Source organism: Cucurbita pepo, chromosome 16 (genome assembly GCF_057944985.1).
Source record: "Cucurbita pepo subsp. pepo isolate OVF chromosome 16, ASM5794498v1, whole genome shotgun sequence".
NCBI classification, from domain to species: domain Eukaryota; kingdom Viridiplantae; phylum Streptophyta; class Magnoliopsida; order Cucurbitales; family Cucurbitaceae; genus Cucurbita; species Cucurbita pepo.
This window is the reverse complement of record NC_141813.1, coordinates 4,090,838-4,096,837: the sequence shown is the minus strand read 5'-3', so window position 1 is coordinate 4,096,837 and position 6,000 is coordinate 4,090,838. Positions and strand designations below refer to the sequence as shown.

At 33.2% G+C, this 6,000-nt stretch overlaps 1 non-coding gene across 1 annotated transcript; it reads left to right on the top strand.

Moving 5' to 3' along the window:
- The first annotated feature begins 3,009 nt into the window (after positions 1–3,009).
- On the top strand, positions 3,010–3,082 carry TRNAQ-UUG (transfer RNA glutamine (anticodon UUG)). Its single transcript has one exon. It is a non-coding gene; the product is annotated as a tRNA-Gln (tRNA).
- Positions 3,083–6,000: the final 2,918 nt, after the last annotated feature.

The window sequence follows — 6,000 nt, the reverse complement described above, 5'->3', positions numbered from 1 at the left end:
ATCAAACTTGATACCATGCAATAAAACTTAACAATAATTTAGAACTTAAATAGGAAAAAGGTTAGAAAATATAACACCATAGTTTTATAGTAGGAATTTGAATAAAACTTTGAATAAAACTTTCTGACTCTTTCCTCGGATCAGAGCCCAACCGTTACACCGCTCTTTTTACGACTGCAAGAGCAAACTCAATCCTTTCCACGGTTCAGGATCAAACCGGTACACCGCTCTTTTTACGAGTTCAAGAGAAAACTCAATCCTTTCCACGCATCAGGATCAAACCGGTATACCGCTCTTTTTACGAGTTCAAGAGCAAACTCAATCCTTTCCACGGCTCAGGATCAAACCGGTATACCGCTCTTTTCACGAGTTCAAGAGCAAACTCAATCCTTTCAACGACTTAGGATCAAACCAGTACAATTGTCTGAAATCTTATAGAAACACACCACAACACTCTTAAATAATAGACATCTGTCACAGAAATAAGATTAAAAAAATAGAATTGGAAGTTTTGTAGGGAGCAACAATGGAGGCTTTTTAAAAAAAATTTAGATCGAGGAAACAAATGTTCTGTGTGTTGTGCTGTGAAAAATACTAAGAGGTGATGAGTTTAAATAGCGATCAAGTTGTAAAAATAGGAATTGATACGGACCACTAAAACGTGAACACGAAAAATAATATTTATTTATTTTTAAATTTATCATAAAAAATTATAGACCACATGTTTCATTTATATATATATATATACATTATTTTAAATAAATATTAAAAATATTTTAAATTCATTTTTATTATATATATATATATATATATATATATATATATATATATATATATATATATATATATATATAACATATTTAAATGTAATACTATAAAAAAAATGTTAATGAAAACTGTGAGTAACATTTTAAAAATAATTAAAAGTTTTATAAATCTAAATGAAATTGAAATGATTTTGTAATTCAAATAATTATCTTTTTGAAAACTAAATGAAATCATTATAATTTCTTTCCATTTAAAAGTAATAACTCGTTTTCATAAATAAAATCATTATAATTTTTTTTTCATTTAAAAGTAACAACTAATTTTCATAAATGTAAATGAAATTTTTATAATTTCTTGCCATTTAAAAGGTAACCAGAAACTTTTATAAATGTAATTGAAATGATTTTATAATTTAAAAGTAATGGAAAACTTTTATAAATGTAACTGAAAACTCCACCTTGTTACTCTACCAAATTTATAAATGTCATACTTCGATTGGTCTATGATGTCAATTTTGCCGCTAGTCTAATGATGTCAATTTTGTCACCACATCATCAATTTTTACACCATATCATCACGTCAGGTATCTTGTTTTGAATTTGATTGGTCCATAGTGTCAATTTTGCCACCACATCATCACGTCGGGTATTTGTTTTGACTGGAACTTCTTCGTTTTATCTCTAATTTAAGTGAATAAAAAAAGACGTTGAAATCGTTGTTCCCAACCTTACACTGTGGACAAAAATACTGAGAATTGTTAATAATTGAAGGTAGGTTTGTTATCATCAAAAGATTAAGGAAAAAAAGCCAACAGATAATAGGTCGATTATACCTATAGGGTAGTTTTAAGGGTGACAACGAGACTATTTTTTTTTAGTTAAAAATTAGAATTATAACAATCTGCCTAAAACCCTCAGACTAATTTTGCTTCATTTCTAAATGCAGGCAGACAAAGTAGAAAAATGAAAACATGTAAATTGTAAACTCGAACATTTCAAAGAAATAAATAAGTTTTGATGGTTCCAATGCTAACCCGAAAACAATCAAACCAAATTTATTTAAAACATAGAAAACTTCATGTCTCCATCTTGTAAGGCCAATAAACAAAAGGGCCTAATATAGTAGAGAAATAAAAAAATGTTACCCTCATCTGTGTTGTGCTGTGCCATAAGTGATCCATAAGTGATCCATGGATGTTGACTTTGACCAATTCCTACTATTTTTTTTTCTATATTTTGAAACTATTTTAAGCACTCTTCTCTTGTACTCCTTATAATTTCTACCTTTTAAGGTTGTAAATATTTGTGCACGGGTGACTATTATGATTACATGTCAACCGAGTCAAGTGGAAATAAATTTTGAAGATGAAATTAAAGTATTAATTTTGATGTCATCTTTACCTGAGTTTTGGTATATTGTTATTAATGAGATTCAATCTAATGCCATTAGTAATTCACAATGATAATATTCAAAATACTTGACAAAAAAGAATGGTCAACATAAGATATTTGAAACAAATAAATATTTTTGTCCTCTATGATATATCAAATCACGCATTTGAAATTCCTTAATAATAAACCTGAAGTCTTACATCTTTTATAGAGAAAAGTTCCTTGAATAGAAGTCTTATTAGATACTTCTAAGCATTTAGAGATCAACTAGAAACAAAGCTAAACATTCTAAAAAAAATTAGGGGTTAAACTTTTAAGTTATGGTAATTTAAGAAACTTATGATTTTTATATTATCAAGAGTTTAATTGAGCTAGGTCATTCAATCTAGTGGACCCAAGAATTGAACCAAATCAAACAACCTAGTTAGCAACATGATTTAGTGGAAGCATTTTCACGCAAAGTAGAAGCAATAATGGAGGGTTTGAAATAATATAGTTTTCACCCCTTGTTTCTCGAGTGAATATTGAAATAATATAGTTTTCATGTTAAGTTTTGCACAGAAGAAAGAAAGACTGGGATGTAAAGTATTATTTCAATTTGTTTGTAATATACAACAATATATAAATTAACTATAAGAAATATATAAAATTACATGTTCTCCAAGAGCTTCAATCAACATTGGAGGGATACTTCTGCAACCACTCTAAAGGTGATCAAGATCACAACGAGTTAGATAAAACAGCTCTAGAACTTTGAATCCAATAACTTGAGTTTGACTCGTGATAGGATCTCTCTTCTTGTGGAATCTGCATAAAATAGGAAAACCATTCCAAAATAAATTTTTATAAGGGATTCTATGGTGCAGTGGTTAGCACTTTGGACTTTGAATCCAACGACCTAGATTCAACTCCTAGTAGGACCTTTATGAAATGACCTTGATGCGAAAACACAGAATAAGGAACAACAACACAAGACATTTTAAAACAAAAGGGTGTTACCTAGCATTCGATGCGAAAACACAAATTTTCTTGAGGCATAAGGTGTAACTTTCTTGAGTTATTTCGAACTTGCTCCGCTTCATGCCTTCCAATGCTTCATGAACATGACCTCCGTAATCATTTGAACCCATAATAACTAGCATGAGTTTTAGGTTCCGAACTTGCTCCAACCAACTTGAATTGAATTTATTCTCATGTCATATAAAATAGACCTTACAGAAAATAGTTGGTAATTTGGAGCATGTCTAAGCCTTGAGCTAGGATATGACTTCTTGTTTCGTTTTTAGGAACTAAACCTTAGAGGTTGTCATGTCATGCATCGTATTTTAACCATGAAAACTCTTCCGAAGTAACTCTTAATTTTCTCCCCATGAGTGCATAGGTGGCGTTGTCATAATCGTGGCATCCTGCTAGCAAATCGTGGTGCAGGGAATCTCATTTAGGTGAGGGAGATAATAAGTTCATCATGGAATCCTGCTCATGGTACATATACCATAGCATCCCACCTAAAGAGAAATAGGGGCCTCGCGGTACACTTCGTGAAGTGAGATAATGGTTACTTCAGGCATGGATCCTAGCAACTTGTTAAGCATGATGTTTGCATTAACCTAGGTGTTTTCTTGGATTCTTGGTGATCCTAGGTTTATGCATAACGTCTTGGGTCAAGCTTGGAACTTATAAGTTCTTAGGAATAGCCCAGCATGATATTGTGCACGTAGTATCTATTAGAGACCAAGGGTACATCTGGGGAATCTATTATTTCAGAGATACCACTTTAGTTATCCTAGGAGGTAAAGTTATATGGATCGTGATGAGCATTTTCTCCCATATCTTGGTTTCGCTAACTACAGTTTTCTAATAACTCCCAAACTTCATTACCTTATATAACCTCTCGGGATAAGGATTCATACAACATTTCATAAAATAAGATCTACTGAGAAAACCCGAGAAAAGGTCAAATTTTGAGTTGACTTGGACAGTTCAGTTGAACTGGCCGTATCATCGTTTTCTTCCTCTGAATAGGAAGAAGATGCGCATTTTTCGCGTCGCCGCCATCTGAAACTCAGCCTGTACAGCCATATTACAGCGTTTCTCTCCTCGATTTCTTCGCGAAACTTAAAGATGAATGTTACAAGAAAGGACGAGGGATTTATTTGATAACTTCTCGTGGATCGTAGCCTAAGATATTCGCTACCAAAGTTCATCCAAAATCTGATTTATCGCTTGAGATAAAACAAAGGATTTCTTATTGGGTAGCCGATTCTAGGGGTTTCAAGGCCCTATTTCTTCATTGAACCTCTTCCATATCCTATCTTCAGGCTAAAGGAATTGGTCTGGAGGAACGTCTTTGAGTGTAGGACCTTAATTTCCAGAAATCGTTCTCGGTATGCAACTCACTCGAAACGCCAGATTTTCGGTCACGTGGGTAGCTTATTCTACGACGTTTCAGCTCTCGATTCCTTCATCAAGTTTACTCAACTTCTTCCTCTAAAGCTAGAGGAATCCTTAATGGAAGGAAAAGAGATCGTAGATAGGAATTTTGACTCTTATCCCCAATTTAATTTCGAAACCTATTTCCTTCAATTTGGCACGCTCTCGAGCTTATTTTTCTTCGTGGTCTTCTATGGAAGCATTCCTTGGAGGTGCAGAAACTGATTGGAATCATTCTTGCTCGACGAATCATCATGTATCCTCAGATTAGATTTTCAAGTTTTTCTTGAATTGGGGGAATGGTTTCTAGGCACTTTCAGCACTCTATTCCTTCATAGAACTTGTGGGTAATCTTGTTGAGAAACGGTAGGAATAAGTTTGAAGAGAAATGGTGGAGGATTGCTCTCGAATTTGGAAGAAATCTGAGAGTAGGAGACCCATAATCTAAACGTTTATTGTCTTCGATTGGGGGATCGACCTTTCTCGATTCTTATTTCGTATTGTTGCTCCTACTTAAGACTTTATAGGAGGAGCTTAAACCGACATTGAGAGCTCCAGAATCTTTGTTATTTAGAGATCGAACTTTCTGGATAATTTTTTGGAGATATCAACTCCGATCATAGCCTTACCGACCTTGGCTTTGAACACTAGTCGTTGGATGTGATGATCCGTGCGTGATCGTTCTAGATCATATCAAATTTTTTAGGAGATCCGACGATTGAGATTTGAGTTTGAAAGATTTTGCTCGGATGGTCACGGTAGATGCTCTTATTCTAATTAGAGTGGCATTTCTGTAATTATCCATTCTTCCAGGAGTATTTTGGTAATTTGCCACTTTCCAAATATTTTATTATTATTTTTCTCGAAAAATCCATAATTTTTCTGCAAATTTCTCATCGTTTTTTTATCATTTTTCCCCTTTTTTTTGAATCTTGAGATTCCTTCTAGATAAGGAATTACAAATCCGGAAAGATTCTTGATGATTGATAAAATGACTTTTTTGCCCTTTTGATTTACTTTTTCCTTTCCTATCCTTTTCAAAAGGCCTTTTAACTCCTTGAAATCACTTGTTAGGGTACACGAGTGACTTGACTAAGTCCTTTGTTCTTGCTTAATCCTTTAATTTTTTTCCTTTCTATCATTTGGGTCTTTCATGAGTGGCTTATTCTTATGGGAGATAATTTCCTTCATTTTTGGGGTGTTACATATACATACTCGTTACAAACACAAAATAAGAAGCAGACTCAAAAGAAGAACAAAAAATACTAGATTAAAAACATAGCTTAGTTCATGGCCCACACTCCAAAGTCCGCTCTCATCCACGACCAACTCTTAGTTACTTGAAAAAAAATGATAAACATGGAGTGAGTAAAACTTAGTAAGTAGCCTACTAGTAGGTTCTTAATCACGA